Here is a 25,810-nt window from a genome sequence, read left to right as displayed (position 1 = left end):
AAAGTCAAGAAGTGAAAACCAGGGGCTGGAGAAATGGTGCAGAAAGTTAGTGTCCTTACCTTCCACGCAGCGAACCCAGGTTTGATCCCTTGCACCACATATGGTGCCCCAAACCCCACCAAGAGTGCAGAGCTGGAAGTAAGCTGGGTGGAACCCCAAAACAAATTAAAAACAAAACAAAGCAAAACAATAAGAAGTGAAGATCAGCCCTGAGTACTAATCACTGTGCTCTATTTCATTCTCCTGTGCTGGGCGGGGCAGAGCTATGAATGTGCCTTTCAGCCCCAATCCAGAACTGAGGCTGGCAAGGTCCCCAGGCATGCTGCAATGCTGGTAGGCACCAACTTGGATCTCTTCCCCAGAGAAGATCACAGGAGTGAAGTCAGCTCCTCTGGATGATGGGCAAGGCCGTGTTAGGGGCTACCCTGTGAATTACAACCCGTGGTCTGCTCCCCTTTACAACATCAAGTCAGGCCACTCAGCAACTTCCAACACCCTCCTTCATTCATTCCCAGTCAACACAAAACCAAATACTTGCACTTGATCAACAGATTTCCACATCTACCCAATTTCCTCATTACTATCTCTGATTGCGATTGCTTAAGTTAATTCCACCACTTCAAATGATATATCAAAAGGGTCTGATGACTTTACACAACATGACACAACTAATAAGGCACAGAGCTAGGATTGGTTCTCAGCTCTAATTCCAAGCCTTGTGAATGTTCCGGTAAATCCTAACTCAGCTGGATTACAATGCTCTAGACATCACCTGCAAATCTTCTCTTAAGTAACACAAATTGTATCAAAATTTGTGAAGGGGACACTGAGGGCCAAGTAAACAGTGCTTCACTGTTACTATCTGCTATTACTGTCCTTGCTGCTGTGACTACTGTCCTCATTTTTGGAGGATGAGAGAGAGAGATTTTCTCAAGGTTTGAATAGATGAAGTTCAGGTTCTCAGACAACCACCATGCCACACAACTTTGACTCAAATGCAGTTCCTACTCCACAATGTGAAAGAATTGAATGGATAAGAAACTGAAAATCAGATGGAAGGCTCTAGAAAGTTAGTCTGTGATAGGTCAGAAAAAATTAGTGAAGCCTACAATCACTGCTCAGTAGTAGAACTGAAAATAATGGTGCTCCTGAACTGTCACTGGTGAAACTGTAGAATAGATTCTTACTCAGGACCCTTGGCTTTGACTCCAGCTTTGCTCCTGATAGCTGTGACTCTGGGCAGCTCTTTTCCATTTAGCTCGGAGACACTCATTTTCCAGCTACAAAAAGAAATAAAATCAAAACCCAGAGCAGTTGGACTATGTCCTGGCTCTCATAGGCTCTGGCACCACCTGTGAGTTTCCCAAAATGCAAATTCGAGACCTACTGCAGCAGAACCTTTGGAACAAGGCCCAGCAAATCCTGACCAGTGGCTTTGATGCCCCTATAAGCTTGAGAAGCTCTAGACGAGATGGTCTCTATGATTCTTCCAGTTCGATCCCCTGAGAAACTTTCACATTTCTGCAATTCAGTGTCGTGAAACTCCTCGCACACTTCTGCCATTCTGATTTCTGTGGCATGAGTTTAAGTCAGCAGGCTCTCTCCTCTGGCTAGAGCTGAAGTTTCCTCCTGTGATTAATCCAGAAGGCCCCAAGAAGCAGTTTACTCCAGTCCACTTCTTTTTTCCCATTTACCACCTCAGCAGTAGACTTTCTGTCACTACATTAGAAAAATAAAAGTTAAAACATCAGCGAAGAAGCTCAACTGTGAGCTCTGTGCCATTCTGGCCCCATCCTTTAAAAACTAGAAATGTGGTGCATCTCTCAGGAAAATCTGAAAAGAATCACCACATAATCTAATTTGGAGACAGTGCCTTTTTAAGCCCTTTTGTACAAAGTCAGCTTGTACACCGATGACACATATAGATGAAACTAATCATGTCTTGCTTAGTTCTTTTGTACCCAAGGGGGGAAAAATTCAGATCAATTTGACAAGTGTGAAAATACAATCCAAAGATCTAGCCAAAGCAGATCTTGAATTTACTCTGCGCAGACCACCAAAAAAATGGACAAGTCACTGCTATAATCTTGAGAAAGTCTACTGTGAAATGAATGAATACATAGGGGAGCATTCATCCCTAGAGAACACAGAGATGAGCAAATTAAAATACTGCTCTAAAGGGATGAACTTGAAAGTAGTGTGGGCAATATCAAAACAGTTCCCCCACTCAGGTCACTCACCTAGTCCATCCACTCAGCCAGTGATCGACTTAACATTTGTCAGATTCCAGATAGAACGGAATGAATAAAAAGAAGTTAAAAATACAAAGATAGATACATAGATACCTGCAACAGAAGATGTGCTCGGTGTTGTATAAACAGTGCAAATAAATAACAGAGTGATTCATAAGTCAAAGGAGCAAAGGGTGGAAATGAAGGCTTGCTTTGTGAAACCCTGGAGATCAATTTGGAGTCACACAGGTGATGGCAAGAAACAACAATCCAGAGCTGAGAAAATGCAATGACAGAGACAAGAAAAAGGGAAAGTAATGAAGGTAAGGTTCCAAGGTCGGCTGGTCCTCCTGAGGACCATACCATAAGTAAATGTACTGGCATGGCCACATCAATGGCACCTGAGGACCATCCAGTGTGGGAGTCACACGAGAGTCCTGTGTACTGAAAGCATGTACCCCTGACCCCTGTGCTATCTTCCCTGTCCTAGAAATCTTAGTACTTTTCCTGTCAATGTTGCTATTAACCTAAAGCTACTCTTAAAAAATAGTCCTTAACACAAAGATAATTATAAAACACTACTAAAAGAAGTAAAAAAGCAAAGAAATGGAAACACATCTTCTATTCATGCATTGGAAGGATTAGTAGTGTCAAAACATGATCTTGCCCTAAGCATTATACTCATTCAATACAGTGCTTATCAATATACCCATGACATTGAAAAAAAAAGTAGATGAAACACTGTAAAATTTTATATGGAGTAAGAGCCCCTATCCCACTGTCAAAGCAACCCTGGGAAATTAACACAATGGGAAGCTCCTACTCAACTTAAAACTACACACTTTAAATTAACACAAACTAAGTTGTAGTAATCAAAAGTGTGGTACTAGTATAAAGATAGGCTTTAATACAAAGGGGATAGAATTTCGAGCCCACAGACAGATTTTTAGGTATATAAACAGTTAATCTTTGATAAAGGAAAAAAGGATATGAAGTGGAACAAAACCTCATCAACAGGTGTTGCTGGGAAAACTAGTTGGTCACATTCAAAAAGGAACTCAGACTCTGTCTAATACCATGTACAAAATCAAATCAAGGGGTTGGAGCAATAGCACAGCGGGTAGGGCATTTGCCTTGCACGCGGCTGACCCAGGTTCAATTCCCAGCATCCCATATGGTCCCCCGAGCACCACTAGGAGTGATTCCTGAGTGCAAAGCTAGGAGTAACTCCTGAGCAACACTGGGTGTGACCCAAAAAGCAAAAAAAAAATTCAAAATGGATTAAAGACCTTCACATTAGACCAGAATTCATGTATTATATTAAAGAAAACATAAGTAGAATACATCATCACACTGAATATAGAGGTACTTTCAATGATTCAATGATACAAACAGAAGCAAAAATATACAAGTTAGGACTATTCAAACTAAAAAATAGTTTGCATCAAAAAGGAAATGATGATCAGAACAAAAAGATAGCTTTTTTCCCCCTGGACAGCAAGATGGCAGCCTTCTCGGAGCTTTTTGGAAAGCTAGGTATGAGCCGGCGGTGACAGGGTAACTGAAACCTCATGGAAAGGGGGGTGTTCCTGGCTCATCCTTCACACCCTACCGAGGTCACAAATTGCCCCCCACAAGTGGCACTCTGGCACGGCCATGGCTCCAGAGCCACAGAAACCAATCTCGTAATTATCTGGCTCGTGGCAGAAATGCCTCCAGGCTTAATAAGTAAAATATCAGAAATCCAAATTCGCACAGCCACTATTGCGGCCGCGTGACATCACATGGTTCTCATAACTAACTGTAGAAAACAAATTATTTCACAATGCCTTTTCAGCAGTTCTGATTGTTGGGTGTAAACTGTAAACAATAATGGTGCATCTTTTGTCAAATAATGAACATAATCAAAGTAGATAGTGTTAGGTAGAATTCATCTGCCTCACAGGCATTGGGAGGGGTGGCAGGTGGGGTATATTGGGGTTCTTGGTAGTGAAAAATAAGAACTGTTGAAGGGAAATGTGTTTGATCATTGCATAACTGAGACTTAAACCTGAAAGCTTTGTAACTTTTCCCACAGTGATTCAATAAATAAATATATTTTTAAAAAAAGAATAAAAAGATACCCCACAGATTGGGAGAAAATATTTGCCCACCACTCATCTAACAAAAGAGTTAACATCCAAGATATATAAGGCACTGGTAGAACTTTATAAAAAACAAATAAACACATCCCCAAAATGGGGGAAGAGATGGGACAGAAACTTCCTCAAAGAAACACATAGATGACCAAAAGGTATCTGAAAAAAAAATGGGAAAAATGCTCTGCATACTCATCATCAAAAAGAAAAAAATATGCATCACCTCATACCAGTCTTGATACACATCACAAAGAACAAAAACAACCAGTGTTTGTATAGATGTGGGGAAGAGAGGTACCTCGGTTACTGCTGGTGGGAATGTTGACTAGCCCCAGCATTTTCAGAAAATAATATGAATAGTTCTCTAAAAATAAGGAAATGAACTTCCAGATGATGCAGCAATTCCATTTCTGGGCATCTACCCCAAGAGCCCTGAAACTCCATTCAGAAAAGACATTTGCATGCCTATATTCATTCTGCATTATTCACAATAGCCAAAGCCTGAAATACCCGGAGTGCCCAAGAACAGATGACTGGATTAAGAAACCATGGTACATATACACAATGGAATACCATAAGAAAAGATGAAATCCTGCAATTTGACACTATGAGGATGGATCTGGAGAAGACCGTGCCAAGTGAAGTTAGTCATAAGGAAAGGGACAGGAGTCAGAGAGATAGTATAGCGGGTAGGGCATTTGCCTTGCACGGGGGCTGACCCAGGTTCAATCCCCGGTATCCCATATGGTCCCTCAAGCACCAGCTGGAGTAATTCCTTAATGCAGAGCTAGGAGTAACCCCTGAGCATCACTCTGACTCAAAAAGCAAAAAGAAAAAAAAAAGGAAAGGGACAGACAAACTGCTCTCTCTCTTATGTGGAATATGGAAAAAAATACAACAGGGGAATAACAAATGCCCAAAGGCAACGGAAACTGAGAACTGATTTTTATTCCCTGGGAAGCTCTGGGGGGGAGGGCGTGGTTTATGAACTGCTTTATGTATAAAGCCCTAGCAATAACAGCTTTATAAACCACAGGGCCGAAAATGATTTGGATAGTCTTTATTATAGAACAATATATTTTAAGGCTATGCCGAGGGTTTACTTTTTTAGGGTCTTCCCACTGCCTCCGGGCTTCTTGACCTGGCCACCCCATGCAGCAGCCTCCCTGACGTCTATTCCCTGGAAGCGGGTCTGCCTGAGTTCCCCCCACCACCCCCACACTGCCCTCATCCAGGCCTCCTCAGCTGTCTCCTGTGTGTCTTCCTCCTGTCTACCGCGCTTCACTGCACACCCCGTGCCAGTGGCGTGTCTTTACACTACTGTTTTCTGTAATTTATAAAACACATACTGCCCACGAGTTTATATTTTTAATTCCTGTAAGAAGTTTTGGGATCCAATTTGTGTGAAAGTCAGACTGCAACATAATGTAGTATTGTATGATAAAAGCCTCCAAGAATCAAAACAGACAGTATATCCTGCTTATCAGAAACTCAAACGCTGGGCGCGTTCCGGCGCGCTGCAGACGGCCTCAAGAATGAGTGCTCTTTTGCATCGATTCGTCGCAGGATTCCCAAAATAAGTTCTGAGGAGGATACAGTTTGCTAATTTTCCAGGCTTCTTTTTTCAGACATGTGCTTGAAAACCTGTTTTATGCTAAAACTAATAAGCTTAATTTTATCACAAAATAAAACAGGTACTTTGTGAGCACTGGATGCTGAGAGGTATCAGGAACCTCATCATAACCAACTTTAAAGATTAGAAAGACTGAGGAGGGCAGTATGAAAGTCTGGGTCCAAACCCAGATGGTTCAGAGATAGGAAATTTTTTTATTTCCATTTGCCAGTGTGAGATTACAGAACAGGCACGGGTATATAACAAATATATCCCAGGTTACATACAAAGATTGGAAGGCGAGTACTACACTTAAAACATAGGACAGAATGTTAAAAGGACTCTAACTTGAAAATCTTGACTGGAGCAGAATCAAACCTCATTGCCATCACCAATGGCCTCTGCACGTGAATGACTTCCCGGTTTCTGCATAGTGTCCTGTGCTCTCTGCCACGTTATTCTTGTGGACTTGCTAGATCAGTCAACGAATTACCCTCCGGTCTATCACTTACTGACAAAGACTAACATTTTCACCCTCAGAAGGTCTATCCAGGTAAACAGTGAAACGAAACCAGCAGGTCACTTTTTCAACATCTGCAAAGCAAGCTTAATATTTTCTGGTGACTAGTTCCTCAAGAATTCATTTCCCAGTTGCCTAACGGGGTATTGCCCAGTTCTAGAAAGCAACAGTCCAGTCCTCCTCTCCAAATTTGAATGTATCTCGCTAACTACAGTTTCTACCAAATATCAAAAAGAACTTGGAGAGCTTCTCATGGCCACTGGAAAACCTTGAGAGTAAGACTTAGTTTCATTTGCCAAATAATATTCACTAAAGTAAAGGTCCTCAAGAACAGCTTTTTGAAAATATTGGCAGATGACTAAGACCCACTTCTTAAATTTCCATATTGTAGCATTTGTCTTTAGAAAGTTCTGGAGTGGAGAGTATCCTTGGGGGGAAATAAATTAAAGGAAAAGAGAAAGGGGTACTAACAAACTAAGAATGAGAGAAAACAGTACAATAGTGAGATAGTAACCAAAGATGGTACAATAAACTTATTGTCCAGTTCCCTAATTTGTATAAGAGAATAAACTAAAATGACAACAATCAACATGACTTCCTCTGTACCTTCCCACATGTTTGAAAGAATGCCTTACACAGAGAAGGTGTTCAATCCTAATTTTAAAAAGGCATGGGACAAAAAGTTTCTCAGCCTTCCACAATCCAAAGTTCTTAAGACACAGTGGGTTTCTACATCTTCTACTTCACCTAAATTAGATGTGAACCGGAAGGAAAAGAACTAACAAACTTACAGAAAAGAATCATGGGAAAACCAAAGGCCCTTTGTGGTAGGAGGTGGGAAAATGGTGTTTGCAAACTGAAGGGGATAAACAAGACCTGTCTGTATCTAATTTAGATTTAATAAGATAGTTTGCTGAATGTTAATTAAATACTCAGTGGTTGTTACCAACTGTGGTGATTAACTTAATTTTGAATTAAATAAGCAATAAATGCTTAACTGAAGTTCTATTAAATTTTACCCAGCAAGTGAGGAATATGAGGCTCTTAATTGACTTTAAACAAGATAGCTATGGCAAGTTAGTTGAATTTTTATTACCTGACGATAACTGCCTTATTAAATCTAAATTGACTATTTTACTTCATAGAGAAATATGTCATCTGTTCATCCCATTTACCAAAAATATGTCCAAAAAAGGTTTATATTTAGTCAAACTGCTTGCACTCGAGTTATTTTGTTTTAAAGTTCTAGATAAATAAAAATCTTATCATTTAAGATTGAAAATTAGTACAAATGATAGAGAAGTCAAGGAAGGAGTTCTAAAGAACAAAATTATTATAGTTTCTTAATCCTAAATCAAATACTAAAAAATTCTATTTTTCCTATCAGATACAGCTTGAATTTTTTTGTTTATATATCACAACTCAAAATTTCCAGAATTTTCCCTGGTTTTTAGGATTCTGACACAAATTTGTTGAAATCAGAAATCATAGTTCCTGTGCAAACAAATGGTTGGTCCATACTATTCTAAATGTCTGCTACCATACATGTATGTTAAATGAAGTGCTTGGACTGAATCGCAGGTTTCATTTAATTTCTTTATTATATTTGTTGTCCCTTGAACAGTACCTTGCCAAAAAAGTAGGTGCTTAATACTGTCCTATTCTACTAATGAACAAGTGAATGAATAAATAAATATATATGTAAAGTAAAATTCAGGCAACTCAAAAGACTCTACCTTTTCAGTCTTCTCACCACCTTCTGCAATCAAGACTATTCTTAATCATCATTAACAATAATGCTCATTAAATGGTTTTTCATAAATAAACATAACAATGATAAAATGTGTCTTTATTAACTTAACAGAGAAATGCAAATTATAAAGTTCTATCTTGGTCAAGCTACAAAGAATGAAGTAGATCCACTGCTGATGACTCTGAAAATTACTCTCATCTCTAAAGACCGACTGGCAACTGGTATGAAAAGTAATTGGAACACTTGGAACTTTGGGGCACAGAATTCTCTTTTGACATAACTTTAAACTTACTCAGTCAACCAACAAACATGTATTTATGGCCTATCTGCTCTGGGCATTACTCTATGGGGAACATATGAGAATAGACCTTGGTTTGCTGTCAACTGGTGGGTTGCTGAAGAGAAGAGAAGACGAAGGAAGAGAAGAGAAGACGAAGGAAGCATTTTTCAGCAACACAGCATTGTAAGTTTGTTCTTTAACTATATTCCACAGATTTTCTTCCACAATCACATTCTTGGAATGGACTATATTATCCTCTCCAGATAAGTTAAATGTACAGAGATGCTAAATAAACATATACATATACAAGATTAGGTAGCTAACAAGTGTTAGTACCATCATTTAAACCCAAACCTGAATGTCTCTTCAAGCCACCCAATCATTTTCTACAACATCCCTGAAGAAAGAAGTTACAAAATGTATTCAGAGAACCACACAGCACTATGGATAAAATGACAACCATTGTAAGGAAACATAAAAGTGCCAAGAAATTAATGTCTTTGACATAATTTAACAGCAAAATCTCTGTTGTCTAACTACTGTTCAGTGTTCATATTTTAACGTATCGAATCAGATTTATTTTTTTAAAAAAAAAAACTATCCTAGTACCAAAATGTTTAAAGCACAATTCATTGATTTCAATAACTAAAAGGTTGTCATGCAAAATATAGAGCTAAAGTCAGGCAAAAAAGAAGGTAGAGGTTTTTTCAAATGATACAAAGTAGAAGGAAATATAAAGAAAGCTGGATATGCACTGTTGGGATGATCTATTAGAGTTAAGATTAGAGCGATAAAGGCTGGCGAGGTATCACAGCAGGTTAGGAGCTTGCCTTGCAAGTGACTGACCAGGGTTGGATGCTCAGCACCGTGAGCCCTGCCAGACATCATCTCTGAGCAGAGTCAAGAGTAAGCCCCTGGATATAGCTGTATATGTCCCCTACCTCCCCCCAAAAATCAATTAGACTTTTTTTTAAAAAATTAGTGTTATGTCTCCTAAGCGATCAGAGAGAGCTATTCAAATAAAAGAACTTGGAGAGATTTTGCTTCTTTCTTTCTTTTAATGAAGTGGAATAAATATATTCTAAATTAGTTCTTTTTCATTGTCTTTTGGTAACAGATGGTTAATGTTTAGAGGAACTCAGTTGTGCTTTTTCCCCCCATTACTAAAGACATTCTTAAAACTCAATTTGCCCTGCCAAAAATGGCTCAGTAACTAAAACAGCTGCCTTGCAAGCATAAAGGTGCAGGAGATCCATCAATCCTAGCAGCTTGCTTGTCTGAGAGCCTTTGTGCTGTAAGGGATTTCTTGTCACACTGCAGCTAGTTGGCTGTGAGCACTTCAGCGAAAGGGTGTGACTCCTGGCAAGCACAGAAACTATAATGATGTGGGATCCCTGGGGACAAGTGCACAACCCTTGGATGAGCACATATGTGTGAGCATGGCAGGCACTTCCAGCAGGCACTATAACCAGAATGTGAACGAGGTCCACAGCTCGAAGAGTCTGACCCATGGTGAATATGTGTAGTAGCACTGCAGTGAAAGGAGTATAAGCCCGGGACAGCACTGCAGCTGAGTGTGTAACACTGCAACTTCAATTGCGACCCTCTCTGAGCACCACAACCAAATATGCCAGGATGTCAGCCCAGCATGTGTGTGATCCCTGACAAGCACGTCAACAGAAAAAATGCAGGAATGGGGGAATCGAGATAATGTGAAATTCAGTGGAAAAAAATTTAATTTGTTAGCATTTATGACTTCACTTATTTGCTTATTCATGTTCTCTCAACAAAAATTTACTAAATTCTTGCCACAGGTCAGGACCTGAAATAATACATGTTAAAAAATATGAATATGAACAAGAACAGGAACCTGTCTAGGAACCTCTACAGGAGCAGAATAAATCTGAAATGTTGCTGAGAGAAAACTTCAGTGGAAGGCTGCAGTGATAGTACAGCAGGTAGAGCACTTGTCTTGCATGCAGCTGGGGTACCATAAATGGGCTCAATACCCTATATCCTATATGATACCCCAAGCATTGCCAGGAGTGATCACCAAGCATAGAACAAGAAGGAACCCTGAGCATTGCTAGGTGTGGAAAAAAAATCTTCCAGTGGATATCCATCTAGCATGACTTCTGGAAAAGGAATTTTGTCCTTTCTCAACCTCACATTACTTATAAGTAGAACATGAACAATGTTAACTTCTGAGAGGACTACTGGGATGATTTACCTCTATTTTGTAGGAAAATGGGATTACCGTAAAGCACTATAAAAATTATGACTGGTAGAACGTTCTGACTGTATTGGTGAATTCTATTTGCTAGAATCATGCAGGTTTGGCTGGTCATTTGCTGGGCTTCCCACAAAGACCTCACTACTGAGTAAGTATAAACTTACTGGCAGTCATGTAGCTTTTCCCTCACAACTCTACTGAAGAACAGCCAGTAATTTTTAATGCCTACTTACCCATTCTTCCCTTTGATAAATTTAGCTAAAACAATTCTGATGAAACTAATGAAAAGTACAGATAACCAGTAGGCACATGAAAATTGGTCAATGTAGCTTATTAATTGAGACAAGCATATCAAAAGGGCAACAACTTATCATCTCACACTAGTGACAATGATCTGTGTTGAAAGAAAGAAAGAAAGAAAGAAAGAAAGAAAGAAAGAAAGAAAGAAAGAAAGAAAGAAAGAAAGGTTGGAGAATAGAGAGAAAAGTGAGCCCTTATAAACTGTTGGTAAGAATGTAAATTGGCAGTCTTTATGACAAATGGTATGGGGAATCTTTACAAAAACTAAAAATAGAAATGCCATACGATCCAGTAATTCCACTCTCAGGTATTTCTCCAAAGAATATGAAAACACTATGAAAAGATAAAATGCCCCTGTGTTTATCATAGCATTTTCACAACAGCCAATACATAGAAACAACCTACATTCCCATCAACAAACAAGTCGATGAACAAAATGTGGTAAATAGGCTCAACAGAATACTAGTCAGCTGCTAAAAATACAGAAACTTTGTTTTTCTCAACATGGACGGACCAGGAGGTGATTATGCTAAGAAAAAATAAATTAGGAACAAAAGTCAAATATTGAATGGAATAATTCATGTGTGAAACATAATTTAACAAAGCAAAGAAACTAATAAAATGCAACAAAAACAACTTCAAATTTGGGATATAGTGATTATCAAAGGTGAAATGGGGGAAGAGTGGGAGGAATAGGTAGAGAGGGCCATTTGGGTGTGTTGGGTACGGACATATATGGAGTTGTAAAACCACTCCCCACAGCTACACATTATTGTAAACCAACCGTAAAGCCATAAATATTAAAGAGAGGAAGGAAGGGAGAATAAAATCATTGATGCTAGATATCAATGACACTCCAGTTAAGTCTTCAACGACTGAGTTTTCACTATAAATCTCCCATCTGTCACTATTTTAATATTTCCAGCGATTAGAGATTCAACAACTCTAGAAAGCAGTTACAATTAAGACGTTTCACGTTATTCTGAAAAGAGAAGAGGGAGCAGGTTTCATCCTCTTAGCAAAACACCATCTTTCAAGACTTAGGCACTTATTCACCCTCATCGAGAGTGGGCAGAGAATAGGATCGCCATGCTGGGACCAGGGTTGTAGCTTTTGCATGTGTCCCCAGCTCAACATCAGAGTTTTCTCCTAAGTAAATAAGAATCAATGTTCCTAATCTAACTGGGAAATCTCTCTCATATCCATTGCCATGACTCTAAGTTAGTCTCCCTTTATTGTGCTGTGGTTACTGCAGCACATCCCACCAAACCCTCCCCTCTACAATATATCCATACCCCATAATCAATAATTTTCCCAAAGACAGATTCCCTAATTGCTGTTCCTTTCAAGTTCAATCTCCCCTATTCAATCAGTAGCAAAGACCTTTGTGAACTTAGGCCCCAATCAACCTGTGTGATGTGATAGTAACCTCCATGACCTCTCTTTATTATGCACTTCATCAACTGACCCTGATTTTCCAAGACACCTTTCACTTTCTCACCTCCCAGTCTCTATATTACTTCCCTGGCTTAGACAACCAAACAAATGTCCACTCCTCTCTCAAGTTCAATCAAATAACCATATTTTCATCTGTGAAGTTTCTTCGAGGTGCCTGAGTTAGTCACTGTCCAGTTAGAAAACACAGATACTGTTTTTGCATATATTTCCATATATTGCATTATTACAAAATAATCTCCCCAGAGGCAAGGATTATACAACATTCACGTTTTCATGCCCAAACCCAGACTAGAGTTTCATCCATTTATTCACAGGTATATCTGGCATATGGAAGCAAATGAATGAACATAGCAATGCATCAAATCGATAGAGAAATGCATCATTTGCTTCCTGTGCAAATACTTTACTAAAACTCTGATAATATCCAACTGAAGCAGGAAAACTGTGGCCAGAGATTTCCAGGTGAGAAATGACTCGGTTATTGAAAAGCTGACCTACCTTTCAGCTCATTCCAAGAAAAGGTTCAGCTCACCCTCTTGGTCACTGCAGAGTTTACCTTTCCCATGAGTCAGGGCACACCCCACACTGGGTGTCAACTTCCTACTTCAGTTCCTGAAATGATTCGTTTTCATAGCAAACAACGCTGAAGCTCCAGGTGCCAACATAAGTCTTTTCTCTTTCTTGGGAACTCAACGAAATTCAACTCCAGTGGCAGTTCATCAAGAGGAATACAGGCACTGCTGGTGACCTCTTTGCGTGGAGCAGTGCTGCCCTGCCGTGAGCTTCCAATGTAAGTTAGACCAAGACAGACTAAAGGGGGCTGGAGAGATAGCTCTGCAGGTTAAGTGCATGTTCTGCACACTGGAGGCCCAGATTCTATTCCTGGCATCACTTGGTCTCCCTGAGCACCCCTCAAGCACAGAGCTAAGAGAACCCCAAGAACTACCAGGTGGGGTCCACAAATAAAAGGAATTAATTAATTTAGTAAAGGTTAATAAAGAACAACAACAACAAGGGGCGGGAGGAAGTTTGGAAGGAAAATAATAGATTTTAAAACCTGGCTAAAGGACATCTGTAGACAAAGAATCAATATGATTTCTTTGTTGCTGTTGGTTTGAGGTCACACCAGTGGAACTCACTCTCAGGTCTGTGCTAGAGGGTCACTTCTGGTGACACTCAGGGGAATCTTATAGTGCTAGGTATCAAAGCAGGGTCTTCTGCCTGAAAAGATCTGCACGAGGAATTTGCAGTATCTCCCACGCCCTTAATCTTACTTCTCAAGTGTGAATAGTCACAGAAACTTTAGCTATCACAACACATCACGAACTTTCTCCTTTCCTTCAACCAAGACCCAGCACAAACAATAGTTTCTGCCACATGTTCCAGTGGATTGGCACGTTTCATCAGTCCTTCATCTGTGTCTTTCTTACGGGACATCCTCACATCTTAACACGCTGCTAACAACTAATTAAGTTTCTACAATCTAGAGATCCCCTTCAACCCTCCCAAATTCTACCCCTTTAAATGTCATTCCATTAAATAAACACATCTTCCCATCCGTCTTTTAATGTAGCTAGTATTCGTTTTCAATATTTGAGAGTGAAGCAGAGTATAAGGCCCCTAGATATGACATTCACGACACCCACACACTCAAAGTACTAGGGTCATCCTCCACTAAAAAGATCCCTCTTCTCACTCCTTCCCACCCCCCACCCATTCCCTTCAGTAACTACTACGCTTTTCATAGAGTCCAGGAGTTAGTTTTATTGTTGGATTTTATTGCCAATTCAATAGCTTAAATTATTCATATTCCACCTACGAATTAAATTAAATAATTGTCTTTCACTTCCCCACTTATTTCACTTAGCATAATCACCCTGAGGTCCATCCCTTTCTGTCCCAAATGGCATGATTTCATCTTTTTAATGGCACAGTCCTGTAACGTTGTATTCAAATGCCTTAGTTTCCTTATCCAGTCATCTGTTGTCGGCCTCTTCAAGTAAATGTATGTTTTAACTATCATGAACAGTGCTGCTATGAACACAGAGCCACAAAATCCTTTCAAATTAAGGTTTCTGTATCCTTCGGATTCATGCCAAAGCATGGGATCAGTGGCTCATGTGGAAATCTCCATAGTTTTCCATAGAAGTTGCACCAATTTCATTGCCCCCAACAGCACACCAGGTGAAGAAACATTTCCTTCTCACCTATCCTTCAGTCTAACTAAAACAGATGTGTGCTGAGTGCTTGCTCAGCCTGGTCTGATGTATATTCCCTGTACTACCTCTTTTAGCACTCACCTGTAAGTATAGTTTTTCCTTGGAATCAGAACACCTCTGAGACTGAACAGGGATACTATTAATACCAGGATGCTGCCCTTTAATCTGGCCCATCCTGGGCAAACCCATCTAGTACAGTCCAGCTATCTCTCAAGCATAGGAAGGAAGTATTATTGCTAAGGTGGGTTTTACACACAAGAAAATTAAGGTTAATAGTAAAATCAGGAATCCCTTCACTTCTAAAATGTGGTCTCTTGCCAGGAATACGCCTGAATGGTAAACGGCGTGCCTCGTATGCAAATATAGTGGGTGCAAACCAAACACTGTACATATAAAGAAACACAAAACAAACAAAGCCTCAAAAAATGCAAAGAACTCATTTTATCATGAGTATTCTACAAAAGGGAAGGTGCCCTGCCTCCAGAAACCCGCTTAGTACAGCATTGGAGCTGCAGCTGGTGGCCTGAGTAACTAAGGGAAGTTGACAAGGCTGGAGCAGAAACCCCTTGCAAAGCCCAAGGAGCAACTCTTTTTCTGTTGCTGTCGTGGTATTGCGGTTGCTACTGTCAGTTTACCTCCCCAGCGGTGCCAGGGCCAGCAGGACTACAAATGTGCTGCCGGGACGGGCCATGCCATGCAGCAGTAACACCTGGGGTCTGTTCCTATCTAGCATGTCCTCCACCCTCTGAGTAATCGCCTGGTCCACAAGTCCACCTCTTGAAGGTCAGGGAAAGAACCCTGCTCCTACCTGCTCCCTATCCACTTGGTGACGTGCCCACAAAAGATCCCCACACACGTTTCCGACCAACGACTAGATCAGCCTTCAGCCCCACTCGTCCATTTGAACTCCAAGAGGCTTTGCTCAGAGGAGGCCATGGTACAAGCAATGATTGCAGTAGAAGCAAACAACACAGACAAAACCCAGGGGACAGTGGGAGCGTCACAGCAGGAGAAGGGACATGGCAAAGCTCTCCACTGTCAAGCCTGGAGATGACTGAATGTTTGGGACCCTCACCCCACTTTGCAGAGCAGCTCTGCCCAAGCAAATCCCTCACTAATGAAACATCTAAAAATGAGTGAGTATATCAAAGCATAGCTGGGACCTCCTCGAGACAGCACCCGGCATTGAAAAGCATAGTGAGAACTTGAACTCAGAGCTGTCAGGGTATTCATCCCACCACTCACAGGGCAAGATGCCATCACTGTGGGCTAGATACTGTCCTGGGCACCCGGAATGGTCACATGTGCACCCAACATGACCATATAAACACATAGCTGCCATGTATAAAACACCATCATGAAAATGTCTTTGGATATCACCAACACACTGAAATACACTCTACCATTTCTGAAGGAAACTGAAGCTCCGCAATGGTATAAAATCCACCATAAGAACACAGGCCAAAGAAGACTGGCACAAGCATAGGTTCTTATTTTCTCTAGTGCTAACACAGTAAAACTCAGGCTCTTGGGGTTCTTGGATCTCCAAACCTGATTTCCAGTTGTCAAAGTCACAGAAGAAGGCTACTAATTAAGAAATGATAAAATAGGGATTGGTCTCCTATGTGCTGGGCATGCTCACAACGCTCACATTCACAATCTCATGCTCACTTGCATGAATGAAGACATAAGCTTAGAGATGATAGTCTGATTCTTACTCCACCACTTAAGGCTGATCACCCCCTGAGAATGTTTCTTCACCCCTGAACTCCTGCCCGCATTCTACAAGACAAGACTCCTGATAAACTCTCTCTTGGATTGCAATTGTAAGTGAAGTCATAAAAACAATTAGAAAAATGCATTCACCATATAAAAAGTGCTATGAGGGCTATGAAATACTAATGGGTTCTGCAAGATGAATTGTGATGGACAGGCTTAAGAGGGAAGGAAAAAAAAGGAGGATGTACCCTGCAAATGGTTCTAATACTGGAAGCCAGAAAACCTCTAGGTAAGCACAAGTGAGTAAAAGGAAAAGGGGGGCGGGGTGGAGACCCTCATACACAAGGAATCTCGGTATCCTCAGAGAAGCATCAGAAACTTGGTTGCAGATGAGTAGGATATAAAGTCAGTCAATGAACTAAATTCCACACACACACACACACACACACACACACACACACACACTCTCTCTCTCTCTCTCTCTCTCTCTCTCTCTCATACAGACACACACACACATCCAAACAGAATAATGTGTTTCCATCACCTTATCTGCAAAGTGCAAAGCAAAGTTCAAGTAACACTACAAAGAACTCCAAATTATATCCCTTCCCAATTTCTGCAAAGCAAAACCACCAAGGGTGGTGTGTGTGTGGAAGTTGATCCAGCAGAAACCATTCTGAAAGAAAGTTGTCAAGGGTCCCCATTCCACCTCCCAGTTCAGCTGAGTGCTGCCACTGAGTTGGTCTGTCTAGCCCTTTCCAGCCAGTTTCCATACATGTACAAGGGACAAGATGCTTTAGTCACCAAGGCACAGGCCTATACTTCAGAGGGATAAATCAGTTGCTCACTTGCCTTTAAGCTTTGGTGCTGATGAAAAGTACTTTTTCAAGGTCAGCTTAAAAGTGCAGCAGTAGGGTGCTTGCTTTGCGAGCAATCCACTAGGGTTAGATCTCCAGCAGCAACCCACATGATCCCCCAAGCCCCATTATGAGTGATCACTGAGCACAGAGCCAGGAGTAAGCACTGAGCACTGTCAAGTATGGCTCAAAAACAATGACAACAACAAATTTATATCTAAGGCTGATAAGCTGGCAAACAATTAGAAGCCAAAAAGCAGTAAGTTCGCTATCTGAAATGATTCTAAACAGCATGCAGCTTGTGGAATCTGATTTCCCCTAGAAATCAGGTACTGTTTACCTAGAATAGGCCTGGTGTCTGCAATCCTGGACCACCACAGCAGGGTTTCTGCCTCTGGTCTCTGCTATTTCTCTGACACCAGGACTCTAAAACACAGTTCCAACAAGTTCAAATAGCAACACAAGTCCAGCTTCTTCCACAACCCCAGCTGTCATCCTTCATCTCATCAGCCCTTTTACTTTCTAACCAATCCCATCTTCCAGAGTGTTCTCCACATACACTTCTACTCCCCACATACTCTTAGACCTCAGCTTATGTACACGCACCAAGGTGTCTCTGCTTAGAAAGCACTTCTACCATAGAAGAAACTCATAGAAACTCCTACTCTTTCTTCAAAGCCCCACCCAAATGTCTTCTTTTCCATAAACATCCATCCGTTCTTCCACATTGCTCCTTAGTTGGGACTCCCTTTCCCCATCTTCTAACAGGGGTGTTCTGTTTCAGTCTCCTGCTATTCTTAAGTGAGGATCCTGAAGACAGTGCCATAGCTAACAATATCCAGCATTTCCATGTGACACACTTTCATTACTCGTGCTTAACTTTGATGAGACATGCTTTAGTGTATATCAGAAACAAGATATATCTGATCACATATATTTGGAGTAGGAGCAAGGAGTCTGGGAACAACTTCAAGACACACAGAGGTTTTTGTCTGAAACTTGAAGGATCTAAACTTTTAAGAGGCAGAGACAAAGGAGATGTTTGGAAGCAAATGAAGAATAGACTGTATAAGCAAAGCAATGAAGAAGAAAACAGAAGGGGCCAAGGCTATTGCTCAGTGGTTAGAGCATAGGCTATACATAATTGAGTTCAATGTTCAATTCCAAGCATCCTAAAGTATAAAAACAGGAATACTCATTGACAGTACAACCTCCTTCCCGTGTCAGCAGAAAATGAATTAATTGTGATGATGATGATTATGATGATGATGGTGATGATGATGATGATGATTAAGGGAGCAAATCAGAGTCAGCTCTAAATTCCCAGTCCCCCAACCCTGATCTGAAAGTGGCACTATGTAGAATACTTGTGGCTGCTACCACAGATTCAACTTCTAGGTCACTATAAACAGATCCTCTACTCCTCAGGGCGAGCCAGTGGTGAGATAACTAAGCTAACCATTTCTTTACCTGACAAACATTTGTGGAGCACATACCATGAGGCAGATGCCCTTCTAGCATTAAGATTATGGCCATTATTAGCATCCCCATGTATGGTTGAAGAACTGTAAAAATAAAATAAAAATGTTTAAGGGTCCTGGAACAATTTAGGAGCATCCTTGTGGTCTTCATGAAGTCTGTTTTTGTTTGTTTTCAAGACACACAGTACTGCTCAGGGCTTCCTCCAGGCTTTGCACTCAAGGATGATCATTCCTGGTGGTGCTCAGAGAACCAAACATGCTGCTAAGGATCAAACCTGGGTCAGCCATGTGCAAGGTAAGCACCTGCCCATTGCATTGTTTGTCCAGCCCCACAAAGTCAATTTTAAGTGGAGGGGTGAAAAAAGCATAGCAAAGCAGAAATACAAGTCATGACCAGTTCTGATATTTTGTCAGTAAAAATTGCTCATTCATCGAATAGTTACTAAATATTTCAGGGCACCAAAAGGAGAAGTATGCAAAGATGAAAAAATTACGATCTTATTTAAATTCTGACTTTCACAGAACTGGTCTCCTCATACCAGAAAATCCCTTTATCTAGTGAATCATCGAAATGCAGATCAACCTGAGACAGGTAAGTCATAGGATGAACTTAAGTTGATCCCTAAAAGTCTTCAATCAGAAAGCCTCCTTCATAAAAAGAGTCTGTAGAACTTAGTGGTGGACTAGATCCAACTGCAACTATTTGGCTCTACACCAAATAGACATTTAACATTGTCACAGGGCTAAGACCAAGACCCTCCATCACTTCCCTACTTTATTATCTTATTGCCCCAGATAACTCTTAGTGGGGAAAGATCAAGATATTATTACTATAGAGCGTAAAGGCAAGGATGGAGAGATGTTTGAGAAAGACGTTCTATTTCTCTTCAATTAGGTTTGGGTAGAGGTAAAGACAAGCATAAAGTAGAAGCAAGAGTGGCATTTTGTTTGTTGTGTTTTGTTTTGTTTTGTTTAGGGGCCATAGCCAATTCTTGAGGGCTACTCTCACCTCAATGCCCAGGGGTCATATCTAGCAATTTGGGGGTATCTTGAGATGCCAGGGATCAAACCAAAGTTTCCCACATGCAAAGAATTACGCTTCCACATTTTGAATCATGTCCCTAACCCAATAATAGCTTCTAAAAAAAGCCACAGAAGCACAAATATGAACTTGAGAAGCCCATTTGCCCTCAATGATGGAAATGTATGAACATGTAATGAATTAAGTTAAAATTAAAAGGAAGAATAGTGAAAAACAATGTTGATTTGAACTTTTTTGTTCTGGAGACACAGAAAAAAAGATGATGAGGTCGTAGATCCAGCAAAGATTTGAAACTCAGCCATGTCCCTTACCAGCAGAGCATCCAATTAGTCTCATCAGCAAAATGAAACTAATGATCATAAAACACTTTTTAATGAATGAGTTTGATAATTTCACAAGCATGTAATAGCACTGAAAAAAATCTTTCAAATTATATCATTGTGTTTACTATCATTAAGAAAAACCTAAAGAGGGGCTGGAGCGATAGCACAGTGAGTAGGGCGTTTGCCTTGCATGCGGCCAACCGGGGTTCGAATCCCAGCATCCCATATGGTCTCCTGAGCACTGCCATGAGTAATTGCTGTGTGCAGAGCCAGGAGTAATCCCTGAGCATCGCCGGGTGTGACCCAAAAAGCAAAAAAAAAAAAAATCTAAAGAGGGAATAGAAGATACATTGGGTAGGGGGCTTGTCTTGCACTCAAGACAAGGTTCTATCCCTGGCACCCTATATGGTCCGCCATGCCCACCAGGGATGATCCTAGAGCACAGAGTCACAGTAAGCCCTGAGCACAGCCAAAGAAACAAAAAAACGAAAGGAAGGAAGGAAGGAAGGAAGGAAGGAAGGAAGGAAGGAAGGAAGGAAGGAAGGAGATAAACATTTCTTTCTCAATTCTACAGTTGACCTACTTCCAAGATGAATCTCATTTAGTCTTTTGTCACTCACCATATCCAACTTGTAGAAAGTCAAGAAAGGGGAATTCTATAGGTGTCTCCTCATTTCTGGAAGCGGCATTTGGGAATTTCCTGATCATTTCCCCCAGCCTTCAGTGCTGCTAGTGACCCACACAGTACTTTCTCATTCTTGCATCTTCCCTTCATCCTTTGCCCTCCTCTCTGCCTCAGACACAGCAAGCTCAAAGTTTTCCGCTCAGCTAGTAGTATTTTCTTGGGTGTAGCGCATACTTGACCTCCTCTGTCCTCACCTTTATTTCTCCAACAGAACACAACCCTACAAAGTCAGACTCCAAGGTCCACCCCCACTGAACTAGAAAAACACCTCCCTGTATAATGCCCAGGGACAAAGACTTAGGTTCACTCAATCAAGGATATGTCACTATGCTTCCTGCAGTACCATCAAATACCTAATCCTAGAAATGATTCCAGAGACACTGACAGTCTTGTTCTCATGTGCATTTCTAGAGAGCACTTAATGAGCACCAAGAGCCTAGAGGATAAATTAAATATATATATATATACATATATATATATATAAATGTCCTCTACTTTTGTCATTTCCCAGTCACCTTCATTGGATTCATTCAAAACTAAGCCAAGAGTAGGAATAGGGTTAGGGTGTGCTGGAGTGATAATATAGAGGGTCGGGTGCTTACTTTGCATGTGTTCTGTCTGGTTTAATCCCTGTCATCTCATATGGTTCCTTTGAACCCCGCCAAGAGCAATCACTGAGCTCAAAGTCAGGAGTAGCCTGGGTGTGGCCAAAAAATAAAATAAAAAAATAAAAACAAACAGTTTCAGAGTAGGGAAGATAGTGCAAGAGGCTGACCCTGAGCATTACATGACCTCCCAAGCATCACAAAAGCAATATCTGAGGACCCTGGTGGTCCCTAGTCCTGAAGGACCTGAACAAACTATACCACATACTTGCATGGAACCATTATCCCAGTTATCCCCAGATGCCTACTTGGGAGGAACTCTGCCCAAGCCACAGAAAAATGCTGAGCCTCAACCATTCGTCCTCCCTTTGGGCAAGCACTTTTCTGTCCAAGCGTGGTTCCATCGACCATCCAAGTTTCTTCCACTAGGAGAGTGGTTCTATGTAAGGTTCCCTTCAGATAACTACTCCTTCCCTGGGAACTTTCTTGAAACAAACATTTCTTAGTGAATATCAGTCAAAAATGAACTCTATACAGTTTCTCCCTCCGCTTAACCTTCTCCCAGAACACACATAAGAGCCCTCAAAGAATCACTGTCACTGTCCTCCTGTTGTTCATCGATTTGCTCGAGCGGGCCCATGTCTTTATATCCCTGATGTTAAGCAGTTCGTGGATCACAGTAGGCTCCAGAACTTTAGTTTTATACATCGCATTTCAATTTTCTGAGCAAACACAGTTCCAGATTTCATCCTTTAGTTTGACCATGTTTCTTGGAGTCTTCTACCTCCCTGTCCATTGTTCTTATTTATTGCAGCACATTTCTGGCCTAAGGAGGCTTCCCAAAGTTCATAAATTACACTCTGCTCTTGACAAAAATCTATCAACCATACAGGATCTTTTGTTTGGTTGATTGGTTTGAAGCCACACCCAGGAGTGCTCCAGTATCCCTCAGTGGTGCTCAGGGGACCATGGAGTGTCAGGGATTGAAGCCACGTATCCTGCATGCCCTCAGCCTTTTAAGCTATGTCTTTTTTTTTTTTTTTTACTTTTTAGATCACATCCAGTGATGTTCAGGGGTTACTCCTGGCTCTTCACTCAAGAATTACTCCTGGAGATGCTGGGGGACCATATGGGATGCCGGGGATTGAACCTGGGTCGGCCACCTGTGAGGCAAATGCCCTACCCACTGTGCTATTGCTCTAGCCCCTTGAACTATGTCTTTAGTCTCAACTTCCTAGGATCTTAAACAGTAATTTTGCACTCAAATTCAATCTGATTCTTCCCTGTTCCTCAAAAGCTCCATGTCATATATTAACACCAATAGCCATAAAGTTCTTTCTGAATTATCATTTTGAGCACATTTCTAATTATCTATGTAACTTGGGTAAGAGTTAAATGAAAATGAGACTGTCACCAGGTTGTTGTTGTTGTTGTTTTTTAAATATTCAAATGGAATATCTGATGGGGAAATGTGTTATGAAGTGCAAAGCAGTGTATATTCATCAAGGGTATGATTAACAAATTTTATCAAATCTAAATTATCCAGCAGTAAGATGTACCATTATCAACTCAGAATAAAAATTCTGCTCAACTATGACACACCTGTGATTAGAAGACAACCCAATTTCAGTGACAGTAAAATATGAATGTGTATTTTAGATTCGATGAAATACAATTTGTCTCAATAAAATATAGAAACCTGCTATAAAGTTGCTATTTGCCAATGGGAAACAATAGGTACTAATATTATATCAAGCAGATGAATGAAAATATGACTATTTTTTGGCCAAAAGGTTGGGGGAGGTTGGGCCATACCTGGCAGTGTTTGGGGGACCATATGCAATGCCGCAACTAAGCCAGTGTCAGGTGCATCCAAGGTAAGTACCTTACCTCTATACTCTTTGACTAAATCATTACCTCTTTTCCTATATTTGTGTGGCAGGAGACTTCCCCCAGTATTAGTTCCTTCTCTTAATTACATTCCAACATGTTTCAAACCCCCACATAATGACTTCAACCAGATCTGAACCCCTAAGCCTGGCATTTGGCTTAGGCCCTTCATAATGAAATTTCCTCCACCAACATCCACTATCTGGATTACCTTCTCCAGAATATATTACTCCAGAAGGATCCTACTCTGTCTAGTCATAGTAACTAGGCAGTTTCCCCAAGTGAGTTTATGACCCTCCATTGAATACAGACACCCCAGGAGACTGCCTGAACAAAGTCCAGCCTGCACCCCAACCGTCTGGGCAGCTAACCCCAACTACCTCACCCATCTAAACTATAAAGGTGGGTGAGGTTGGGGCACTGCCTTATAGGCACCTGATGAAAGATACTAGGCGCTCTTCCACCGACCCCCTGGTGCCTGCAGGAACCCTGGACAGAAAGACTGGTCATAGCATAAAGAATCCTATTAGAAAGTTCTCCCCCACCCCGTTAGCATCCACCACCTCCAAGCCCAACTTCCCACCTCTAAAGAAGAGAGGAAAGGGTGGAGTTAGCTGGTGTCCCTCCCTACAACTGAAAGACTTTCTTCAAAGACACCAGTGCCTAGAGAGGTGGACCAAGAATTCACTAACCCCTTAGTGAGAAAAGAGTTTTATGAGGAGGGCAGCAAAAGTGGGAGGAGTTGGAAATAAAGGTCTGCGAGTATGGTACGACAAAGAAGCGCCGGGCCTTAAGTTTCTCAGCTTTGTGACAGGTCTGGAGAAGGCAGTGGAAACCTGGGAAAGGGAGGGAAAGGAAGAGCGAAAGTCATAAAGATCTTAGGGTGCCGCCAGCACCCGGATATCCCGAAGCACTCCTCTGTCCCAAGTGCTCAGGCGCAATTCCAGTGCTTACCTCCTAAACGCTCACCCCCCAACCCTATTCCCCAGACGCAGCCACATTTACAGTTTTCTCTCTCCACAACTTATTTAGTTGGCCTGGGTCTGCAGTTCCACCGCGCCAGTGGCATTTATTCCTCCCAGGCCCTGACTAGCTTGAGAAAAGTCCCCATCCTTGCAAGCCCTGGGCTAGGGCAGTACCCGCGCCCTCTGGGAAGACCGGCTCAGACCTCTCCCCAGGGACCAGGCAATCAAAGTCCTTACCCTGAGTGCTTGTAAAACTTTCCCCGAGCCTGTCCCCTGGGCAATGCGCACTTTCCCGAGCAGCCCCGGCCCTACCTGCAGGCGGGGACCGGGCCCTACCTGCCTCTGACCCAACAAAAGGCCTGAGCCACCGTGGGGGCTCCAGACACTCCAAGGAGCGGGAACCCTGGGACCCTAAGGCTGCTCTCTTCAGGACGGCCGGGCCTCTAGCGAGCGCCTGGGGAGTGGGGGTCCCGACCCTCTCCCGGGCCCCAGATGGCCTCAGCTGTGACACGGGGGTGGTGCGGGGGGACTCTGCTCCCAGGATCCCTAGGCCCCTTCCACGGTGACAACTGTGATTCCGCGAAAGCTCCAGGGTGTGGCCCCGCCCCCTCCGCGCCCAGCCAAGCCCCGGGGCAGGGGGCGCGCGTGGAGGACTCGCACCCCGCCCGGCCCCGGCTCTGAAGCTCCCCACCACCGCCCACCCCGCCAAAGTCGGGGTCCCAGCTCCCTGGCCGGCACTTCCGCAGCGCGGGCCCCAGCAGAGCGCGCGCTCCGCCCCCCTCCCCCCGCGCCCCGCGCTCCGGCCGCCCCCCTCCCCCCCAGGGGGCCGGGGGTACCCGACGCGCCCGCGGGCGGAGGTGGCGGCGGGGGCCAGGAAGGACGATTTGCCACAATACCTCGGGGAGGAGGTAGCCGGGGCAGCGGCGGCGGCGGCGGCGGGAGGCGGAGGCAGAGGCGAGGGAGGAGGTGCCGGGGCACTCCCCCTCCCATTGTCCCCAACTCCCGGGGGACAGGCCCGGCCCCGCGCCCCGCACCGCGCCCCGCACCCCGGGCAGCCCCGGGCAGCGCCGCCGGCCCTTACCTTGCAGCGCCCGGCTCTCTCGCCCCCGATCGCCTAAGCTACTTGTCCCGGGAAAGCTCGCCGGGGGCCCCGGGAGCGAACCCACAGACAAAAAGTGAAACTTCGGCCGGGCTGGAGCGGCTGCTGGTTGGTGCCGGCCCCCCTCCTTCCTCCCGTCCGTCCCCACCCCCTCCTCGCGGGCTCCCGTGCGGTGCCCTAAGAGCTGGAGGCTGACGTCAGGGGCCTGAATTCCTGACTTTGCCTGCACGCATTTGTCCATGTAAGGTATGGGAAGGCGGGTGCCCGCCGAGCTCGCCCGGCGCGGGCGGGGGGCCGGCCCGAAGGTGGGCGCCCCGCTGGCCGTCGGTTTCCCCGGAGGAAGGGGAGGAGGAGACGCGCGGCCGCTGCGGGGAGCCGGCCCGGGAGGAAGGGAGCGAGG

At 42.8% G+C, this 25,810-nt stretch overlaps 1 protein-coding gene across 1 annotated transcript in view; it reads right to left on the bottom strand.

The window, feature by feature from the left end:
- The window catches only part of LPP (LIM domain containing preferred translocation partner in lipoma), a 758,624-nt gene extending 733,048 nt beyond the window's left edge, over positions 1 to 25,576 (bottom strand). Inside the window, exon 1 of the mRNA XM_056121924.1 lies at positions 25,393 to 25,576. The gene's annotated coding sequence lies outside the window, so the exon portion shown is untranslated. The remainder of the gene's footprint in view (positions 1 to 25,392) is intronic.
- Positions 25,577 to 25,810: the final 234 nt, after the last annotated feature.

This window comes from Sorex fumeus, unplaced genomic scaffold (genome assembly GCF_029834395.1).
Source record: "Sorex fumeus unplaced genomic scaffold, SorFum_2.1 ptg000044l, whole genome shotgun sequence".
Taxonomy (NCBI): domain Eukaryota; kingdom Metazoa; phylum Chordata; class Mammalia; order Eulipotyphla; family Soricidae; genus Sorex; species Sorex fumeus.
Note: the sequence above shows the minus strand (reverse complement) of the source record. Positions and strands in the feature narration are given on the sequence as shown.